The following is a 24990-nucleotide window of genomic DNA, read 5'->3' on the forward strand; positions in this document are numbered from 1 at the left end:
CATAAATTTTTACTTTTTAGGGTTCCGTACCTTAAAAGGAAAAAACGGAACCCTTATAGGATCACTTTGTTGACCCTTTTTTTGTAGGAACGCGTGGAGGTATGCGTGAAGGTACGCGTATAGCTGAAATTCGTAACAAATACTCAATTCTGCTGTCCCTTGAAGCTATGAAAAAATCAAACTTTTAAGCCGACGCAATCAAAAGATACGTTATGTTGCAAATTTTCGATACTCGCAAGTAAATCAAACCTACAGGGCACTTCCCGTGAACTCAGAATTTGAAATTTGGTACGAAGCAACGTCTTAAAGCACAAATAAAAGAAAAATTGCGAAAAAAATAAATTTTAATTACATCATATAACAAAAATATTTTTTATATTTTTGTTCGTTGGGAACCCTCGGTGCGCGATTACGAAATACCAATAAGCCGTTTGAAGCGTTAAAAATGGCTGAAGGTAATTACTTAAAAGAGAAAATTAATAGGATTTCAGCTAATTTGCCGTGAGTATGTATATGTCGCATAGCAGCATTACTCTTGCCCACACAGCCCGAGCCAGTCATGCAATAACAGTTGTCTGAATGGTTACACAGAGGATCACTACCGCAATGTCTACTTTTTGTAATTAAAATATTATATCTTTCGTCAATGGCACGAGTAATTTATTTTTTATTTTTAATTCAAAAAATGGTTATTTGAATGAAAAAATTAAAGACAAAGACTATCAACCGCGACCAAATTACAGACTACAACAACAGTTTCGATTATTGCTACTACTGCAAGGATCAATTTACAAATCCATATGAGTAAAGAGAGAACGCATTATCCCATGACCAAAAAGAATTATTTAAAGATACAACACAAAACAAGAAACCACCAAAATTCGACTTTGTAGAATACAGGCTTTGAAGATCATAAGATACGCTCTACAAGGTCATAAGTCGTTTGAAGCGTTAAAAATGGCAAAAGATAATTATTTAAATGAGAAAACTAATAGGATTTCAGTTTATTTGTCGTGAGTATGTATATGTCGCATAGCAGCTTTACTCTTGTCCACACAGCCCGAGCCAGTCGTGCAATAGTTGTCTGAATGGTTACATAGAAGATCGCTATGGCGATGTCTACTCTTTGTAATTAAAATATTATATCTTACATCAATGAGACGAGTACATTTTTATTATTAATTGTAAAAGAATGACTACTATATAAATATAATAAAACAATCAACGCAATTATCGTAAACTGAAGGAACACCTTAATTTTCTTCTCAGATTCAAGCATATTTCACTAATTTAATGATGCATCATAAAAAAAAAAACAAAATCTAAGTGATGCAGATGATATTTAATCCGACTTAGACTATTTCAGTTTGAGTAGTAGAGCGTTTGATTGAACGCAACTTTGTCATACAAAGTGTCGTGTCAGACGTGATATGGACTAAAATGTACTTTGTTTCATACTAAACATATGTTGAAAGGAATAATTGAAAAAATTTTTTTCCCGTGAACGTGTTCCTGCCGAATTATCGAGTTCCGCAAAATGAAAATAAAAAACATGGTAAATATCCCGTTTATGAATGTTTTAATTGAAACATAATAAAAAGTGTTTTCAGTCGACCCATGGTTTGAATGAGTTTAATTATGTTGCTTGGAGAAAGATAAAGATAATGTTGGGATCTTAGCGGAGTCAATACCAAATAGAAATGAAATAGAACTCTTTGTTCCATAACAATAATAAATCGAAAAAAGTGATACAGACTGTATATATGTATAGATTGTTTTGGAGATAGCCCACAGAGGACTAATCGAGGGTATTGAACAGATTATCAGAGTTACTGAGTTACATTGTCTATGACTTGTGTTTTAAAAATAATATTAGTATTCAAAATATAGTATTATCAAAATAACAGTGTTAGTCAAAGTTTACCGCTGGGTATAAGAATGGAATTATTAAAAAAAACTTAACAGAAAATTGTTCTATTGTAATGATTCAAATATTTCCTGCAGGTTGGCGATGACGTTGATTTCATCCAACAGTTCCAGTGCAGTTCAACAGTGAGAACATAACTGACGCTGAACCATTGAAAAGCAAAAGGAATTGTAAGTGACACAATTTATAACGTGTCCATTTAATAGACCTTTTCTTTCTTAATTTAATATTCTTATATTCCACAGTTAAAAGTAAACGATAGGAAACTGATGTATGACACAGAGCAAGGCAAAAAAGATTTCAATGTGAGTTAGAAACCATCATACGTTTGTGGAAGTTTTAAGGACTGCCCAATAAGAAGAATCTGCAGTTTGCCCTTCTCAGTTATTGATAGATACAATGAAAACGATGCGACGCAGCTGCAAACGTTTGGCGAATGAAATGATGATGGTTTGAACTACCAAACGTTTTTATGAGCGAGTGTGTATTCATTTCCTGTACAACTTTATGTATATAATCCACCCTTCCATTATTGTTATAATTTCCGCGTAACTTATAAAGTGGTTCATACTGCATGACATACTGCAGTGATCTGCAGGCAACAGGATCTCTCCAGCGACAGGATGGCCTCGGCGAAAAGGCCAGGCTACTCCTCCATGGGGACTATCCGGCTCACATCTAAACAATTCCGACGGTGCCGTGTCTAACAGGATCGGGTTCCCATCCCCGCCCGACACGGGTACAGGGGCGTTACTGGAGGCGCACTAAGTAGCGCCTCCTACGCACCCCCGTTCGTCGCCTGCAGTAGTGGTTAGAATACTGTATTTCCTAAGTCTAGTCAAATCTAGTCAACGACAGAAATTTTAGTTGGGACGTCTACAGTGATCTCAAAAAACATTCTGCTAATGTACGTAGTTTGTAATAAATGAAGGTCAATTGTAAATTTAGCAATAATTTTAGAATAAGTGTGTGCGTTTAAGTTGTGTTATCGTCGAGAGAGCTTCGTTTAGTAAACGACAATAAAGTCAAACCCAAGCAAGGTGGTTGAAATCTGTGAAGAGAACACTCTGCCATCGCAATCTCAAGAGCGGTGAAACAAACATGGATTACACTGCTTAAAACATCTGCAATAGATGTAAAGGCCATAGGTAGATGTCTCACTACTATAAAGACCTCTTAAATAAGTAAAAATATTGAAATAGTTATTGCATAAAGATAAATAATAAATTTAGCTTTTATATTCCGGCTAGTCTTGTTTAGTTTTTGACTATTTTATAAAAAATCTTGTATAAATATGCATTAGTCGTAACCGATTTTAGTGTATTTTTTGGGGATAAATAGATGGATAGAGATAGACAGAATAGCAATTGGAGACTATCAACATTGTAGAGAAAACATTTTACTTTTGTTACAAATATAACCTAATCGTAAACCAGTGCGCAGATATAATTTTATCCTATTAGTATAATAATAATTAGGATGGACAATTAAAACACAAATTAGGTAGGGTGAAATAGATCGTGTAGATTACGATACGATCATGTAAGTTGCCAACACGTCGAGAGAGACATAAAGTTACTTTAATGTACCTACATACTCGTATAAAAGTAACTTTGACGCAAAAAATAGTGATGCAGATAATGTTCCGTTCCAGTTTGAAAACAATAATTGAAAGTTTGACACATCCATTCAATTAAATTCAAATGATTCTTTAATAGATGAAGTAAACCGTTTTTTTTTTTTTCATCTTAAACAATTTTCTAATGTGAATAGACAACGTTACCACGTAACTTGTGACAAAAATCGTGACGTTACATTGAAAGCTTGACGTATGAAGGCAGTCATGTTGTATTCTTTGAAGTATTTTAATATTCGAATATAAAACAACACGATGAATAAAATGTATAGTGGATTATATTAATATTGATTAATAGTACCTACACAGACCTATACTGCTACGTACACTATACTGAGTTCTAGTTTTGCCTCTTCAGGGACCTTTCTATCACCCCTTGGACTGTGGTCGTTAGTAACGCTGCCTTTGTGGACTTTCTTGATGACACCCACTGCAATTCATTTTCAAAACGCAGATGTTGCTGGTCTCCTCGCTGCAATCCAGCGCTTACAGATGGGACTGTACAAGGTAAATGTTCATCTCACCTCCACTCACTCTCACCCAGAATGTTTCTCAGTTAAGAATGTCTCAGAATGTTTTTCGTTTTACGCTATTTTTACTGAGCACATATACATCCCGAATGGGAATGAAACCCGCGACTGCTGCCGTTGAGGTGATGCTGAGGCGGTTGAGGAGTTTTTGTTAGGTTACAGGATGTTGAATTAACATTAAATGTTGCAGTAAAAAGTAGGAAAAAAGACAGTTGAGAGTGGTACAAATGTTGTTTGTCCCAATTAGAAAGTATGCAGAAATGATTGAGAATGTTTATGATGAGACTTATACTAAAACATAACCTCCGAACATAAATTTCTTTGTTCCTTCAAAACGCGTCTACCACACAATATCAGTGAAGGCCAGCTGTCTAATGCAGGCTTACAAAGTCAAGCGATCTGGAAAAAAGAACAAAAAAAAAGTGACGCAGATAATGTTTTATTCCATTTGCAGGCGATATATAGAAAGTCTGGAAGCGTTTGTCCTCGACATCAACAAATCTTCTACAGCCGACCTCCGTACTAAATCATTTCGATAGTGTTTTGAAACGTCACACACATCATCGTCTTTAATTGTGGCGAACACATTACTGACACACATGAACGTCATACCTGAAGATTCGAGAGCGTATTCCGAACAACTGCAAGAAACACGTTTAGTTTCACCGCTGCCGTTAGTTGTCATTACATAGGTAGCTCGCAACAGTTTATCAAGTGATGACATAAAGCTAGACGTCTGATAGGAGAATTGTTGTATGACTATAGGATAAAGTAAAACTATACGAGTTGCGAAGTGGCTCTGATTACGCTAAAATTTAGACAGGTGACACATCATACTCTTTTAGTCAGCTGTCCCTGCATATTCTAGCAACTTGTTTACAATATATATATAATATTATAAAGAAGTAAAGTTTATAACTTACTTCGTAAGTAAATACTTCTTACGTGTGTACATAAATAAACACACACTTTTTTGTTGTCATAGTTATAAAAATACAGTCATCTGTTACTTAAAGTAAAAAGCGGTGATGCAGGTGATGTTTAAACATTCGTCGCAGATAATCATTTAGAAAGTCAGGTAGAACAAGGAAACCAAACCTCATTCAACATGAAGACTGTCCAACTCATTTTTCACTATATTTTGTGCTGACGTTTGACTTAAGATTGCTTGAAATGTGGAAGAAAAATAAAACAGAAGAAGCCAGTGATACAGATAATGTTTAGAAAAAAGCAATTTCAGAAGTGAGATTGACCAGTTGTTCCTGTGCCTGTGACCACTGTATTATTTCGCATGTACAATAAACTACAAGAGCACAGAGCGAGACTGTAGTGATGTTTTGCTGCTACTGTTAAACAAACTATGTATTTTTAGTTGTCAAAACGATAATAAATGAAAAAAAAAACAATAAAAACTTACTCCAAATGTCTAAAACGATATAAGCATTCCAGTACTTTATTTCAGAACCAATAATTCGGTTACAGGCGAGAATAAAATATTAAGAGTAGGTATAATTCTCAAGAAATCGGATCGTTTAAATTGCTGTGAGCAATAACCACGGCGTAACTTAAAAATGGTAGGAATACTGTGTTGCGTCTAAGATGTTGGCGTCTAGACAAAACTAGTTAGTCAACGACAAAAATCATAGTTGGTTCGTCTCTACCGATCTCAAAAATAATTCTGCTAATGCACGTAGTTTGTAATAAATGAAGGTAAATTGTAAATTTAGCAATAATTGCAGAATAAGTGTGTGGGTTTAGCTTGGTTTAGTCAGTATGTGTAGTTTTATTAGTGTTATTATTTATTGTTGTTGAGCCTAGCTTAATCACAGAACATAAGCGTAGCTACTTATCGAATCTTATATCGCTGTAACACAAGTTTAGCCAAGCATGTTCAAATACAAAACCAATAAATTGCTGAGAAAAAATAATAATTCCAATTTGACTTTAATTTATAATAAAAATTTTATGGCGATTATAAATCAGTATATACGAATGCTTAAATTTATATAAAATATATTTCCTAATTAAAATAATTGTTTTATAATCACACTGAGTTTTGGTCACAGCTATAACAAGTCAATGACAAAGTCAATTACTACTTACTACAAGAAAACTTAAATGAAATTGCAACAACATTATCCTTTGACGATGCTAGGCCATTCTCTACTTATCAAATGATTAATAGACTTCTTTTTTTTCGATTTTCTACAAATACTACCTAATTGTAAGCCAATGACGCAGATGATAATTGATCCTATTAGTAAAGTAATGATTAGGATAAACAGTTGAAACACAAACTAATTCGTAAAAAATAGGTCGTGTAGATTAAGAAATGTATGCCTATTAAAAGATTCACGAATATCTTTGTGATGAAAAGACATGGGATTGAATAAATTTCTAAAAAATATGAAAAAATAATTAAAATTAAAATTTAAGTGATGCAGATAATGTTTTATTCCATTTTCAAGCGATGTGATGATGTATACCCGGTCACAAACGAATTTTTAAAACTCCTCACATTAAATAACTTGACTTGTACTGAGTGTAATTGTGTGTTTCTTTATTTTGATTCCCTAAAAAACAAAAACATATGATCGACCATTGTGGTACGTTCACTTGGGATATATGCGGAGCATGCTTCTTAGAACAGGCGTCCTTGAGGACTTATATAAATAAACATAAGAAGGTATACAACAATCAATGTGTGTGTAGCAGCGTACTTGAATGACCCCTAGTCATTAAATATCTACATTCATAAAATGTTGAAGTACCATATAACATAATTATGAGAAACTAATAAGAAAAAACCTGACAGTGATACCTACGATAAAAAATAAAACAGCTTCGGTCAGCTCAGTCGTAAAGGCGATATGGGCATTGGATTTGTCCGTGTAGGAGACGGATCGTAACTTAATCAATGTGTGCGTTGACAAGCGTCTAGTGTCAGACTAACACTACTAGCATCAAGACTGGGGCTACGAGCGAAAGAGGTCACCTTCTACGAAGGCACTGAATCTCCACGGTAAGAGTGCTCGTTTGAGTTGTGTAGAATGAAGAAAATGTTATGTAAATTGGTTTGCGACATTTTTGTTTCTACCAAAAGTATTCTCAAAGTAGTGGTGCAGATATTGTCTTGTTGCATTCAGAAGGCAGTGATTTAGGAGCTGGGGTTGAACCATGAAACAATCGTAGACTTCAGTATCTTTGTTATATTCTTTGTAATAGTTTCGTACAAAACAAGTGGCGGTGAACTTAGTGAGACGAAAATCTCATACTACTTTATTTCGTTCTAATACTGTGTCTTCTAAAGCTGTTTGACTTTGGAAAATATCCTCTTTATATAAAATAATCCCAATTTCACTTATCGTTTCAAAAAAACAATAATTTGAGAAGTGTGATTGAACCACGGAACTATTGAGGATTTAATTAATACACAAATTTTTTTCAGTGTCAGTAAACATGCGTGTGTCTCAAGAAATACATTTAAAGAAACTTTTCGATTCCACCAATGGGATCATTATTTAAAAAATTATCAATCAACCCAAGGTTTGAATGAGCTGATTAAAAATGTTGGGACAGTTGAGCGAAATTTTTGCAAAATGTTTGTGATGCAGACTGTGTATAGAGATAGTGTTCAAACAATTATTCTCTGTAATAATTGTAAAGATAACCAAACGAGGATAATTTAGGATACTGAACAGCTTATCAAAGGGACCGAGGTCTTGGTACTATTGTGTGATTTAATATCATATCACGCTTTGAGGAAGCAAAAGAACTTCTTAACAGTGATGCAGACAGCGTCTGTGATGTGTGTATTAAGAATAATTGAATATTATTTATATCGATACTCCAATTGTCACTTCGACTTCAATGGAATTCGTCAGAGGAAGAGAACTACAAAAATGGCCACCTCGGTTCATCAGTATTGAAGACTGTGTGAAAAAGCTTATTTCTATATGTCAAATATACGAAAGTGAACTTGAGTTAGGTAGACAATATAATATAAAACTGAAGTGTTTTAGTGTTATACAATCGTGATTGTTTGGATAAATAAGTGAAAGATAAAGCACCACGATACTTTCAATGGCGACGCAGAAATCAGTGACGGCGGCATCTTCCTTCGTATAGTAATCAACTTTGTAATTTAACTTATGCAGAAATGATTGAGAATGCTTATGATGAGGCTTATACTAAAACACAACCACCGAACATAAGTTTCTTCGTTCCTTCAAAACGTGTCTACCACACAATATCAGTGAAGGCCAGCTGTCTAATGCAGGCTTACAAAGTCAAGCGATCTGCAAAAAGCAACAAGAAAAAAAAAAAGAGTGACGCAGATAATGTTTTATTCCATTTGCAGGCGATGTGTAGAAAGTCTGAATGCGTTTGTCTACGACGTCAAAAAGTGTTCTACAGCCGACCTCCCTACTAAAACATGTCGATAATGTTTTGTGACGTCACACACACCATCGTCTTTAATTGTAGCAAACACATTACTGACACACATGAACGTCGTATCTGAAGATTCGAGAGCGTATTCCAAACAACTGCAAGAAACACGTTTAGTTTCACCGCTGCCGTTAGTTGTCATTACATAGTTAGCTCGCAACCGTTTATCAAGTGATGAGATGAAAATAGCCACGGCGTCTGATAGGAGAATTATTATATGATTATGGGATAAAGTCGAAACTATACGAGTTGCGACGTGGCTCTGATAACGCTTAAATTTACCACAGTGTCAATTAACGGCACATTCCACAAATACAGATTTTCGCCACAAGCCATTACATGCTTCGTAATGAGTTAGATAATTTCCTACACGTAGGTGACATATCATACTCTGTTATTCAGCCGCCCCTGTTTAAGATCAGGCAAAACCATGAGAATACAACGTGACGGCAAAATACTGTGAAATTTCTCTGCCCCACCAATTGTAAAATCGTTTGAGAGATTTTATTATATAAACGTCTGCTTTTCGTTTACTGGAATTACAATTTGTTCGTTCCTTTCGTGTTTAGGTTTATAAAGTTTAATACTATTTTTGTCAAAATAATCGATATTTTGTGAACATACAAAATATTATTACAAACAATTATAAATATGCTGTGACGCAATTACAACATGTCTGTCTTGTAGACTAAATAATCTTAGAAGTTGTATAATAGGGTGGAGCGATAATGTATGGGGTTTTAAAAATTTTTTTTTATTTCAATGGCATAGCGATAAAAAGTTGTCTTGTAATATATAAAACTAAAGTACAAAATTTCACCCACCAGTCATAACGTTTAGAGGTGCCCCAGAACAGCTGAATATTGAACAAAAATAACTTTTTCTCTCTTTTTCTCATTTATTGTAAAAATTAGTTAGAAACATTAAAAAAAACAAATTTAAATATCAAATTGTTTTTTTTTTTGTATTAAAACTAGGCATTCGTTTACGCGAAAGTAGTCTTGCTCTAATGAAACCATCTCGTTTATTTTCCCCACAAACTGCATTTGATGCTTCTATCACCAACTTGATGCAGCGCTCTACGGCTTGTGTGTGGCATGGAAAATCAATTATATTCTGATACATGCCGAGACCATTTTTGACTATGTCTTTCAAGGTTTCATCAGACATATTTAAAGTAAGAGGTGGTTCTGTTATCCCATAATCTCGCCACATAATAATGTCAGTATAATCTTTGGCATCGAAATTAAATACAGGCACCGTAAACTTTCGAAGTCCTCGAGCATTTTCTGATCTTACTTTCATAATTCTTCGGTATGCAAGATCCCTTATAACCTCTCTGTCATCGCCAAGCATAGCCAGGAGAAGATTTTCTGGGTGACCGAAATATCCATTTCGCTGGATTACCTTGTCAATAATTGTCTTCATATTGGCGTTCAAATAACGACTAAGACTAATTGTTTGCCATAGGTGCTTGGCTCCGTTAATGCACGAAGAATTACATTTTATTGTAAACCACATCGGTCCATAAACCCTCATCACGTACGTGGCTAATACTACTAACTTTTCTTCTGGGTCAGTTTTAGTGGCATACAATCTTAGAATTCGATTAGCTGTTGTTAGCCATCTGGAATGGTTAAGTTGTCCAGGTTCCATATTAGCCAAATCAGAAGGAAATATACCAGTACTGATAGCATTCATTACATCATAAAGATATTTTTGGTCGGTACTAAGGTCTCTCTTTGTGATTTCGGGTAATATTGTGGGTATAACGGTGAATTTGACTATCGGTATTGTTTGACAATTTTGTAATTGAGATCCGATGGTACCTGAAAAGCATTTGGGCCCTGTAGTTTTGCCATCTAAATGTAACAACAAGTGTCGCATTGGTAATTCATTAGAATGCAATTGGCAAATAAACCACTGTAATGGTCTGTTTAGTTCTGTTTCCATAAGATGGATAACACCACCTTTGAAACCTGTATTCACCACTGTTCCATCGCAGCCAATTACAGCCATTTCACTCAGTTTTACGGACTTAGATTTCAAGTAATTTATTATAGTATCTTTTATACCTTTAGCAGTTCCCGACTCACACGTGACGTGCCCAAAATAGTTGCTTCCTGGTTCCGATAATATCACATAATGATTTTCTAAGACCCGTTTTCTGTAAAATTTCCCTTCTTTATCAATACGAACTAAAGTTTTATCCTTTCTCCCATCAAAATACATACCACGAAGAACTTTGTTGCAGTCAGCTTCTTGTAAAGTCGATCTGACTTTAGTTCTTTCACGGCGCAACTTTGAACGATCAATAACAAGACTTGCATCGTTTGATGAAATAATGCCAACATCCTTTAAGACAGAAGAAGCTATAATGGCAGCGGCTCTATCCGAAACTCCAGTACGATCACACGCAAGGGCTAATGATGGTAAATTCAATCTTCTTTTTTTTTGAGGTGGCGAAGCTTTGTATTTCAACTGTTTTGGGTTTTCACATTGCGGACTAGAAGATGGCATAATTAAACTATCGCATAAGCTACTGCTTTCGATTGGCAAGTCATCAGTTAAAGAACGAGAACAACAAGGTTTATCAAGATAGTTTACATCTCTGTAACGCGATAAACTTTTTTCATTTCTCTCTTTTTTTTTCTTATTTTTTATAGTTACAACCATATCCACACCGCCTATCATCATTTTTCTGGTCGTTCTTTGATCCAGTAAGAAATTTTCTTCCTCCTTGGGAACACGACTACCTTTAACACAGCTACAATTCGAGATAACTTTGCACTTGCAGCTGCAAATATCAAACAAGCTATGAGATTCTGATATAAATTTATTAATCTTTTCTTGGTATTTAATGTTCATTTGACGGCCTTGATATGGTTTCATTAAGCGTCTGTATTTGTCGTGATAAGAGCGAATCAATTGTAGAATTCTTTTTAAACTTACAGTAGGCAGTGACGATTTTTGCCATATTTCTAAAACTTCTTGGGCCAATCTTCCGGATATTTCATGAACTGTTGGCTCTTTTGTGGTTTTATCAGGCTTTAATTCATGTTTGATAAAAAGATAATTTTTCATAACGTCGTTATAAGTTGGTAACTGAGAAACAGGTAACTTTTCTGGCAAACCAAACACAGGACAGCTCGTCATTTGTCGTGTTTTAACTTGAGACATATTTCTGTAATCAAGACAAAGAATACATACAATAGTACAAAAGTTATGAACGAAACTGTGAGTAATAAAGATGAGAAATATTACTTACTTTAAATATTTCGTTCCCAGGCGTAAAATTCGATGCGTCAAGTACCTAGGTGCACGACAAAAAAGTGAACTCTTGTACGCGCGCGAGTTTAGAGAGCGAAATGTAAAATACCCCTCCCTCGCACCCCATTTACCTACCAATATGAACGTGCACGTTTCAAGTTCAACCTTTTTTTATTTTACACTAATAAAGCATCACTTAGAACGTCATTCAGCGTTTATAGAATGTTTGCGATTTCATGAGATTTGCCTAAATTATTCAAAACTTTATGATGATGGGGGCACCTCTAAACATAGCGTAAACAAATTGAGTTTTATTGTGTTAAGTGATGACCTAACATAGCAACTTTTACCAGGTATTCTGAAGCAAAAATAAATAAAAAAGAAAATCGCTCCACCCTATTGTATAAATCTATTAAAACCCAAAAAAAGAAGTAGCAAGTGATGCGGATAATGTTTTATATATCTTTTAGAATGAAAACTTAGAAAATGAAGAAAGTTGAGCAGTTCATGATAGAGCTGGAGGTTCTCACAGTATTATTTGATATTATTTACTCTTGACATCACGCTTGATGTATATAAAGAGAGTATTCGTTTATCAATAAATTGTACTTTTATTAGTACGTTGATTAAAACTAAAACGACATATTGGTGATATATGTATGTCCACGGTCGAATGGATGGATGTTTGAATGAGCTAATTATGTTGCTTTGAAAAATATAAAGATATTGTTGGGAGATTAGCGGAGTCAATATTTTGTCAATAGGAACTCATTCATTGCGTCTATGTGAAAAAAAGTAATTCATTTATAAGAATGTCCGTTTCAACAACTGCTTTTACTAACATTGAAAAAAATCTATAATTAGACTTTGCTCACACTTTGAAATGAGTAGCTGTAGCTATCAAATCTTTTGTGCAGGCTCTCTACACGAGCACACAGACAGTGTCAGTAACCGCAAAGCTAAGAAGCTTGCTGCGTTGTATAATATGTAGAAAATTTGTGCACAATGCTTTGTGACGTTGACGAAGATGACAAAACTAACTCCACCAGTGAGCTCCACTGGTGGTTGAAGGATGTATTACATACAATGAATAACATTTGCCATTGCGTGCTTTCCAAGGCACGGTGACGAGACCCACAAAGACAGAACACCAGACCGAAACAGATATTTGTACAAGCACAAACAGTCTAAAAGTTTCATTAAGTGAATACGTATTATTCTTTTATGTTTTTTTTAAATCACGAAAGTATAGCGTTATAGTAAGTGTCCCTATGCTATTCATTACTGAATTTCTCGGACAGTATTTTGTTGACACACTCCACATAAAGCAAAGCTAGCATTATCGATTATCTGGGGTCCGTATACACTAGCTTCGTCCTCTCTGAGACGTCAAAGTACCCCAATCCTCGAATAAGTAAGCTAATTCTCAACCAACTCCCAGAGCGTTTTCGCCAAAGTCAAAAGCTAGTTTGAATCGGTTAACTGGTTAATAACTGACATCGCTGTTGACTTGACATCTTTCACCGTCGAAGAGTTCTGAAGGCTCGTTCAACATCCAGAGCATCCCGAATGGGAATGAAACCCGCGACTGCTGCCGTTGAGGTGAGGCTGAGGCGGTTGAGGAGTTTTTGTTAGGTTACAGGATGTTGAATTAACATTAAATGTTGCAGTAAAAAGTAGGAAAAAAGACAGTTGAGAGTGGTACAGATGTTTTTTGTCCCAATTAGAAAGTATGCAGAAATGATTGAGAATGTTTATGATGAGACTTAAACTAAAACACAACCTGCAAACATAAGTTTCTTCGTTCCTTCAAAACGTGTCTACCACACAATATCAGTGAAGGCCAGCTGTCTAATGCAGGCTTACAAAGTCAAGCGATCTGGAAAAAAGAACAAAAAAAAAGTGACGCAGATAATGTTTTATTCCATTTGCAGGCGATATATAGAAAGTCTGGAAGCGTTTGTCATCGACATCAACAAATCTTCTAAAGCCGACCTCCGTACTCAATCATGTCGAAAGTGTTTTGAAACGTCACACAAACCATCGTCTTTAATTGTGGCGAACACATTACTGACACACATGAACGTCATACCTGAAGATTCGAGAGCGTGTTCCGAACAACTGCAAGAAACACGTTTAGTTTCACCGCTGCCGTCAGTTGTCATTACATACGTAGCTCGCAACAGTTTATCAAGGGATGAGATAAAGCTAGACGTCTGATAGGTGAATTGTTGTATGACTATAGGATAAAGTAAAACTATACGAGTTGCGAAGTGGCTCTGATTACGCTAAAATTTAGACAGGTGACACATCATACTCTTTTAGTCAGCTGTCCCTGCATATTCTAGCAACTTGTTTACAATATATATATAGAAGTAAAGAAGTAAAGTTTATAACTTACTTCGTAAGTAAATACTTCTTACGTGTGTGCATAAATAAACACACACTTTTTTGTTGTCATAGTTATAAAAATACAGTCATCAGTTACTTAAAGCAAAAAGCGGTGATGCAGGTGATGTTTAAACATTCGTCGAAGATAATCATTTAGAAAGTCAGGTAGAACAAGGAAACCAAACCTCATTCAACATAAAGACTGTCCAACTCATTTTTCACTATATTTTGTGCTGACGTTTGACTCAAGATTGCTTGAAATGTGGAAGAAAAATTAAAAAAACAAGAAGCCAGTGATGCAGATAATGTTTAGAAAAAAGGAATTTCAGAACTGAACTTGAACAACTGCCTGTGACCATTGTATTATTTCACATGTACAATAAACTACAAGAGCACAGAGCGAGACTGTAGTGATGTTTTGCTGCTACTGTTAAATAAACTATCTATTTTCAGTCGTCGAAACAATATTAAATGTAAACAAAAATCAATAAAAACTTACTCCAAATATCTAAAACGATAAAACCATTCCAGTACTTTATTGCAGAACCAATACATCGGTTACAGGCGAGAATAAAATATTAAGAGTAGGAATAATTCTCAAGAAATCGGATCGTTTAAATTGCTGTGAGCAATAACCACGGTGTAACTTAAAAATGGTAGGAATACCGTGTTGCCTAAGTCTAGTCAAATCTAGTCAACGACAAAAATCATAGTGGGTTCGTCTATACCAATCTCAAAAGTGATTCTGCTAATGCACGTAGTTTGTAATAAATTAAGGTAAATTGTAAATTTAGCAATAATTTCAGAATAAGTGTGTGGGTTTAGCTTGGTTTAGTCAGTATGTGTAGTTTTATTAGTGTAATTATTTATTGTTGTTGAGCATAGTTTAATCACAGAACATAAGAGTAGCTACTTATCGAATCTTATATCGCTGTAACACAATTTTAGCCAAGCATGTTCAAATACAAAACCAATAAATTGCTGAGAAAAAATAATAATTCCAATTTGACTTTAATTTATAATAAAAATTTTATGGCGATTATAAATCAGTACATACGAATGCTTAAATTTAAATAATTGTTTTATAATCACACTGAGTTTTGGTCACAGCTATAACAAGTCAATGACAAAGTCAATTACTACTTACTACAAGAAAACTTAAATGAAATTGCAACAACATTATCCTTTGACGATGCTAGGTCATTCTCTACTTATCAAATGATTAATAGACTTCTTTTTTTTCGATTTGCTACAAATACTACCTAATTGTAAGCCAATGACGCAGATGATAATTGATCCTATTAGTAAAGTAATGATTAGGATAAACAGTTGAAACACAAACTGATTCGTAAAAAATTAGTCGTGTAGGTTAAGAAATGCATGCCTATTAAAAGATTCACGAATATATTTGTGATGAAAAGAGATGGGATTGAATAAATTTCTAAAAAATATGAAAAAATTATTAAATTTAAACGTTAAGTGATGCAGATAATGTTTTATTCCATTTTCAAGCGATGTGATGATGTACACCCGGTCACCAACGAATTATTGAAACTCCTCACATTAAATAACTTGACTTGTACTGAGTGTAATTGTGTGTTTCTTTATTTTGATTCCCTAAAAGACTAAAACATATGATCGACCATTGTGGTACGTTCACTTGGGATATATGCGGAGCATGCTTCTTAGAACAGGCGTCCTCGAGGACTCATATAAATAAACATAAGAAGGTATACAACAATCAATGTGTGTGTAGCAGCGTACTTGAATGACCCCTAGTCATTAAATATCTACATTCATAAAATGTTGAAGTACCATATAACATAATTATGAGAAACTAATAAGAAAAAACCTGACAGTGATACCTACGATAAAGAATAAAACAGCTTCGGTCAGCTCAGTCGTAAAGGCGATATGGGCATTGGATTTGTCCGTGTAGGAGACGGATCGTAACTTAATCAATGTGTGCGTTGACAAGCGTCTAGTGTCAGACTAACACTACTAGCATCAAGACTGGGGCTACGAGCGAAAGAGGTCACCTTCTACGAAGGCACTGAATCTCCACGGTAAGAGTGCTCGTTTGAGTTGTGTAGAATGAAGAAAATGTTATGTAAATTGGTTTGCGACATTTTTGTTTCTACCCAAGTATTCTCAAAGTAGTGGTGCAGATATTGTCTTGTTGCATTCAGAAGGCAGTGATTTAGGAGCTGGGGTTGAACCATGAAACAATCGTAGACTTTAGTATCTTTGTTATATTCTTTGTAATAGTTTCGTACAAAACAAGTGGCGGTGAACTTAGTGAGACGAAAATCTCATACTACTTTATTTCGTTCTAATACTGTGTCTTCTAAAGCTGTTTGACTTTGGAAAATATCCTCTTTATATAAAATAATCCAAATTTCACTTATTGTTTCAAAAAAACAATAATTTGAGAAGTGTGATTGAACCACGGAACTATTGAGGATTTAATTAATACACAAATTTTTTTCAGTGTCAGTAAACATGCGTGTGTCTCAAGAAATACATTTAAAGAAACTTTTCAATTCCACCAATGGGATCATTATTTAAAAAATTATCAATCAACCCAAGGTTTGAATGAGCTAATTAAAAATGTTGGGACAGTTGAGCGAAATTTTTGCAAAATGTTTGTGATGCAGACTGTGTATAGAGATAGTGTTCAAACAATTATTCTCTGTAATAATTGTAAAGATAACCAAACGAGGATAATTGAGGATACTGAACAGCTTATCAAAGGGACCGAGGTCTTGGTACTATTGTGTGATTTAATATCATATCACGCTTTGAGGAAGCAAAAGAACTTCTTAACAGTGATGCATACAGCGTCTGTGATGTGTGTATTAAGAATAATTGAATATTATTTATATCGATACTCCAATTGTCACTTCGACTTCAATGGAATTCGTCAGAGGAAGAGAACTACAAAAATGGACACCTCGGTTCATCAGTATTGAAGACTGTGTGAAAAAGCTTATTTCTATATGTCAAATATACGAAAGTGAACTTGAGTTAGGTAGACAATATAATATAAAACTGAAGTGTTTTAGTGTTATACAATCGTGATTGTTTGGATAAATAAGTGAAAGATAAAGCACCACGATACTTTCAATGGCGACGCAGAAATCAGTGACGGCGGCATCTTCCTTCGTATAGTAATCAACTTTGTAATTTAACTTATGCAGAAATGATTGAGAATGCTTATGATGAGGCTTATACTAAAACACAACCACCGAACATAAGTTTCTTCGTTCCTTCAAAACGTGTCTACCACACAATATCAGTGAAGGCCAGCTGTCTAATGCAGGCTTACAAAGTCAAGCGATCTGCAAAAAGCAACAAGAAAAAAAAAAAAGAGTGACGCAGATAATGTTTTATTCCATTTGCAGGCGATGTGTAGAAAGTCTGAAAGCGTTTGTCTACGACGTCAAAAAGTGTTCTACAGCCGACCTCCGTACTAAAACATGTCGATAATGTTTTGTGACGTCACACACAACATCGTCTTTAATTGTAGCAAACACATTACTGACAGACATGAACGTCATACCTTAAGATTCGAGAGCGTATTCCGAACAATTGCAAGAAACACGTTTGGTTTCACCGCTGCCGTCAGTTGTCATTACATAGTTAGCTCGCAACAGTTTATCAAGTGATGAGACGATGCTAGCCACGACGTCTGATAGGAGAATTCTTATATGATAATGGAATAAATTCGAAACTATACGAGTTGCGACGTGGCTCTGATAACGCTTAAATTTACCACAGTGTCAATTAACGGCACATTCCACAAATACAGATTTTTGCCACAAGCTATTACATGCTTCGTAATGAGTTAGATAATTTCCTACACGTAGGTGACACATCATACTCTGTTGTTCAGCCGTCCCTGTTTAAGATTAGGCAAAACCATGAGAATAAAACGCGATGGCAAAATACTATGGAAGTCCTCTGCCTACTAATTGTAAAATCTTTTGTGAGATTTTATGATAGAAACGTTTGCTTTTCGTTTACTGGAATTACAATTTGGTCGTTCCTTTCGTGTTTAGGTTTATAACGTTTAATACTGTTATTGCCAAAATAATCGATATTTTGTGAACATACAAAATATTATTACAAACAATTATAAATATGCTGTGACGCAATTATAAATACAACATGTCTGTCTTGTAGACTAAATAATCTTAGAAGTTGTATAAATCTATTAAAACCACCAAAACTGACAGAGAGTGATGCGGATAATGTTTTATATCTTTTAGAATGAAAACTCAGAAAGTGAAAAATGAAGAAAGTTGAGCAGTTCATGATAGAGCTGGAGGTTGTTACAGTATTATTTGATTTTATTTACTCTTGACATCACGCTTGACGTATACCAAGAGAGTATTCGTTTATCAATAAATTGTACTTTTAGTAGGTTGACTGAAACTAAAATGACATATTGGTGGATATATATGTATGTCCACGGTCGAATGGATGGATGTTTGAATGAGCTAATTATGCTGCTTTGAGAAAGATAAAGAAACTGTTGGGAGTTTAGTGGAGTCAATATTTTGTCAATAGGAACTCATTCGTTGCGTCTATGTGAAAAAAAGTAATTCATTTATAAGAATGTCCGTTTCAACAACTGCTTTTACTAACATTGAAAATCTATAAGTAGCCTTTGCTCACACTTTGAAATGAGTAGCTGTAGCTATCAAATCTTTTGTGCAAGCTCTCTACACGAGCACACAGACTGTGTCAGTAAGCGCAGAGCTAAGAAGCTGCGTTGTATAATATGTAGAAAATTTGTGCACAATGCTTTGTGACGTTGACGAAGATGACAAAACTAACTCCACCAGTGAGCTCCACTGGTGGTTGAAGGATGTATTACATACAATGAATAACATTTGCCATCACGTGCTTTCCAAGGCACGGTGACGAGACCCGCAAAGACAGAACACCAGACCGAAACAGATATTCGTACAAGCACAAACAGTCTAAAAGTTTCATTAAGTGAATACGTATTATTCTTTTATGTTTTTTTTTTTTAAATCACGAAAGTATAGCGTTATAGTAAGTGTCCGTATGCTATCCATTACTGAATTCCTCGGACAGTATTTTGTTGACAAACTCCACATAAAGCAAAGTTAGCATTATCGATTATCTGGGGTCCGCATACACTAGCTTCGTCCTCTCTGAGACGTCAAAGTACCCAAATTGACATCTTTCACCGTCGAAGAGTTCTGAAGGCTCGTTCAACATCCAGAGCACGCAACGAGTGCAGCCACAAAACAACGTCCCTACATAAATGTATAGCGTACCCGATCTACTATTGAGCTGTACACACCGACAACTACTTCTAGCCCAACACAATTATCAGCTTCAGAAAAAATTTACCAATTACAAAACAAACAACTCCAAAGGAATCGGAAAACTTTGATACAGCAGGATTAGTAGCAAAAAGACCGAAAGTGAAGACAGGCCGTCGGATTCTAGTCTAAGTCACCCGTAAAGATAAAACATGGGATTCTAACTATAGAGACGAATGTCCAAATCTACACCGACGATGCGAAAGTATCTGTTCCAGCTACAAAGACGAAAGCTCTGGGTATATCCATCTACGTATAGCATGGAAGCACTGACTTGTGTTTCAGAGATAAAAGCACTAGTCCAAGTCACAGAGATGGAAGTCCTGGGACTAGCGATAGATATGAAACAAGCGCTGAACCAACTTTTATAACTAAGGAATAAGTCCTTCCACCAGCATTTAAGATGAGAGTCAAAGACATAGAAGTATTGATCGTGGTAGTTTAGAAGTGAGCTTGCGACCAGGAGATATTTGGAAGAGCACTGATATCGTACCAGTAATTGAAAGACAGGGCTGCTGCTGGACATAAGCCTCCACAAAATCGTGTCCAAAATGGCGTGAACTCATATGTATTGCCCATATTCACCATGCTGGCCAGGCGGGTTGGCGACCGCAGGGCTGGCTTTGTCGCACCGAAGAAGCTGCTACCCCGACTTCAGCCTATATATTTTAAAGCCAGCAGTTGACTTTTATCCCGCCGTCGATTGGTTTTTTAAGTTCCAAGCTGGTGGTGAAACTGCGTTACTCTCAGTGGCCTCTTACGATACCCACTGAAAGAGAGGGGTTGGCTGTATTCTTTACTGCCGTAAACGCAGCATATTCTGACTTGCGAACATAAAATAATAATTATCGAATTTGATGAAGCCGTTCGGAAAGAACGCGCGTACCAACATATTATTATACGATGTATAGTAATGTCCATAATGTTTGTGTTAGTCAGTTGTTGTAAACGCTTCACACTTACACCTCACATTCAACCTAACTAGGGCCCCACTAGTGTTTACTCTTGTGTCGAGGATCCGGAAACACAATACACAAGCACGCCTAGATTATCGATTGATTTGACTAGCATGAAGAAAAGTCAGGAACTTTCATTTTAAACTGTATTAAGCGTATTTGTTTATTAAATTGCTAAAAATGGCTAAACACTACACACTACACTATGTTTTTTTGACAGTACTTGTTAAGGAACGTCTCACATTTTCATTGCGGTGCAACTCTTTAACGATTCACATCGTGTGATCCATACTTAATTTATCGGTCATCGGTGTGAAGTATTTATATGAACTGTGAGTGCAATAGACAATCAGTGATGTGACAGAACGTTGGGTATATAAGACAGTGATTTGACATTTAAACCCTCTTTTCCATACTTCTTCTCGTCGTACGAAGTGTTTGTCAAAACAATGTAATTTTGTAATACAGCAATCTATTCTCTTCAATCTTTCATTTATCTCCAACTCTTCAAACAACAATAAATACAAACAACAACAAGCAATACAACGAAACATTTGGCGCCCGAACAAAAGACTTCAAAACAAGATCCAAGGAACACATGGCCGACGTCTTCTGCCGAGCAGTGATACACCTCGCAGCATGATAAGATAAGTGCCCTATATTCCTCCAAACCCATGATTCCCAATCCTAATCAATCCTATTTTTAATAATCATGATTACCAATCCTAAATCCTAATCCATCCTAATCTCTTAAATTTATATTTCCTTTTCTACTATTTCCATTTATATTTCAAAATCAGCATACCGCTATTGCAAATTTACAATGATTTTTGGTTTAATTTCTTAATTGCCGTACTACATTAAACAAACATGTGTTCTTATATTCAATTTCTTGTTCGAATTTCTTCATTTAATACAAATTTACAATAATATTTTTCAACTTAACCTCTAAATTTCTTTCATCCATGCATTAAAATTAATATTTCACAATAACTTCTTATTCCAAATTTCTTTCATTAAGACATTAAATTTAATATTTTATAACAGTAGTTTTTAATTTACTTGCATATTATTTTCCAAATTTACTTTAAATTAAATTTAATGTTTTATATTACTAGTTTAACCGCTTCAGATTTTTATTTTTATTTCAAGGTGTGTCACACCTAATACAAATGTTTTCCATACATTATTACAAATGTTTATTCAATACTTCATTCAATTCAATTACATTTAACTTTTCTAAATTCCCTTACTTGATACAACATTAACTTAACAACATAATTCAATTCATTTCAAAAATTAATTTAATTCATTTCAAAATAATTCAATTCTAAAGGCAATATTGAGCCTCAATCCTATTTATTGTGCGATGCTTAGACGATTTGGCCGACTATTTCAGCGTTGCGGTACATGAAGCGCACCAACGTGGTTGGGGCTTCTGCCATCTTGTCTTGCCGCTTCGCGCCGGTCTTCTATGTGTCGTCGATTGAGGAGCTTCAGCTAAGACATTTGCATCATTTCATTTTATTTTCTTTCTTTTTTGAGGTGTCTTGTAATTAATTAACTTAAATTCAATTGTAGTTTATATTATTCTAGTTCATATTCATATTCAAATTCAAATTACTTTAGTATTAATCCAGTTCATATTCAAATTCAAATAACTTTAGTATTATTCATATTCATATACAAATACAAATAACTTTAATATTATTCATATACAAATAATTTTAGTATTATTCTAGTTCATACAGTTTTCTATTTTCAATAATTACATACAAGTATTTTCTATCTATATTTTTCACAATGTCCGAACCTTCAGTATCAACTATGAACAAAGAATCCGGGATAAAGGTTTTAATTGTAAAGCGCAGTTCTATAAAAGGACAAATTACTAAATTCAAAAACTATTTAGACAAGATTACAAGGCAATCTCAACTGACGGGTATCGAAGTCGCTGAGCTTTCACTGAAGCTCAGTCGCTTTGAGAATCTGTCCGCTAAATATGATGAGCTGCAAACTCAAATTGAACTAATAAATGCTGACAATTTAGACGAAGAGCTCGATGAGCGTGAACGCATTGAGCAAGATTTCATATTATGTACCGCAATGGCAAAAAATATCATTGAAGAACAAAATGAATTAAAGAATTTAGAACAGGATAAGAGACGCCGTGAGTCCTTATTCCAAGATGCTCAATGTGGTCGCAATCATAATAATGAGAATTGTATAACCTTGCCGCAAATACAAATTGCAAAGTTTGATGGTTCGTTCTTCCGTTGGTTAGAATTTCGAGATACTTTTAATAATTTAGTTCACAACAATAGCCGCATTTCATTAATTCAAAAGTTTCATTATTTAATTTCTTATTTGGAAGGCGATGCGGCTCGGGTAATTTCAAACATTGAGGTTTCCGCAGCCAACTATAATAGCGCTTATCAATTACTTTATGAACGTTACAATAACAAAAGATTACTTGTAAATTATCATATTAAATCATTATTCAATATTGAAAAAATAAACCGCGAATCGGACACTTCATTACGCTCTTTAGTCGATCATGTTTCAAAAAATTTACGTGCTTTAGCTAACCTAGGTCAGCCTACTGATCACTGGGACACGTTAATTATACATTTGGTTTCATCTAAACTCGATACGCAAACACTTGTTAAATGGGAAGAGCAACGCAATAGTTTAGGTGAAATCCCTAGTTTAACCGAATTCAATAAATTTTTGATTGATAGGGCTTATGTTCTTGAATGTACGCGTCACAATAAGAATGATCAAGGTTCTAGTTTTCATAATAACATTTCAACAAATAACAATAGCAAAATGCAACATTCAAGGCCTGTCAATTATCATTATAATCAAAATATTAAGCGTGATCGACCAATTTCAAATTCATTTATTCAAACTAATCAAAACGACAATAGCACTTCGTCTAGGTGTGTTGTCTGCAATCAAAATCATAGGATTTATGATTGCCAATTATTCAAATCAAAGTCCAGAAAGGACAAACTAAACGACATTTTCAAGTACAAATTATGTATTAATTGTTTAAGGCAGGGTCACTCCTTAGTCGAATGTCGATTAGGGCCATGCAAAATATGCAAGAAACAACATAATACTTTATTACATCCAGTTGACACGCCAAAGGTCAACAGTGCCTCTAGTGAGGTCTCTGAAACCATAGCAAATTTTTCAAACAAAAATTCAAATAAAGTTTTATTGACTACTGCCCAAGTATACATTTTGAATCCAATCACTAAAGAGCCTTTTAAGGTACGGGCCTTGTTGGATTCAGGCAGTCAGTCATCCTTCATTACAAAATCTCTTCAACAGAAACTTGCAATTCATTCAAATCCAATCTCTACTAATGTTATTGGTATCGGTCACTCAGATAAACAAACAAAAGAAAGCTGTGTGATCCAATTAAAATCCATTTACAATAATTATAAGACTAAATTAAATTGTCTTGTGCTTGATAGGCTGATTGGGAGTCTGCCTAAGGCACCTATAAATATACAACAATTGAACATACCATCGCACTTGCATTTAGCTGACCCCGATTTCAATCAGCCAGCTCCTATTGATATACTAATAGGAGCCGATCTTTTCTGGCAACTCTTAAAGAATGAACGTATTTCTTTAGGTGCAAACAAGCCTACATTACAATATTCCAGTTTCGGTTGGTTGATTGGTGGTCCTATTTCATATCAAGCTAAACAAGTAATTTGCAATCATTCAGTTATCAATGATAACCTCCCAAAGAAAAACAAAATTAACAATTTAATAACAAAATTTAGGAAGCTAGAAAAGCTTCACCAAAAAACTATTCTAAGCGAAAAAGAATTAGCCTGTGAGAACCACTTTCGGTCTCACACTTCACGGCTTCCTTCTGGCAGGTCTAGTGTCAGACTTCCATTACGCAATTCACCTGATTGTCTAGGTGAAACATATAACTTAGCAAAAAGGCGATTATTAAATTTAGAAAAACGTTTCAAAAAATATATTTCATTAAAATCTCAATACATACATTTCATGAGAGAATTTCAAAGTTTAGGCCATCTGTCGGAATCTACAGTTAGTTTACCAGATCCTTCTTATGTTTGTCATCATACTGTCCTTAAAACATTCAATTAATCTATTAAGCTTAGAGTCGTATTTGATAGTTCCGCTTTCTCTTCTTCTGGTTTTTCAATCTATGTTTTGCTAATGGTTGGACAACACAACATTTAGGATTCTCTTTTCTCCATATTAATTCCAGTTAGTTACGGTTGATTTATGGAGAGAAGATGAGTCCCTACCAATCAAAGCAATGCAACTAAATACTGTCACTTGCTGTACCGCAAGTGCCAGCTATTTAAGTACGCTATGTCTAGGGCAGATAGGAGATGAATGCGACGATAGTTTTATCAAAATTATTATACAAAAGGATTTTTATGTAGATGACCTATCTAAAGATGCCTTCATC

Source organism: Melitaea cinxia, chromosome 27 (assembly GCF_905220565.1).
Source record: "Melitaea cinxia chromosome 27, ilMelCinx1.1, whole genome shotgun sequence".
NCBI lineage: Eukaryota > Metazoa > Arthropoda > Insecta > Lepidoptera > Nymphalidae > Melitaea > Melitaea cinxia.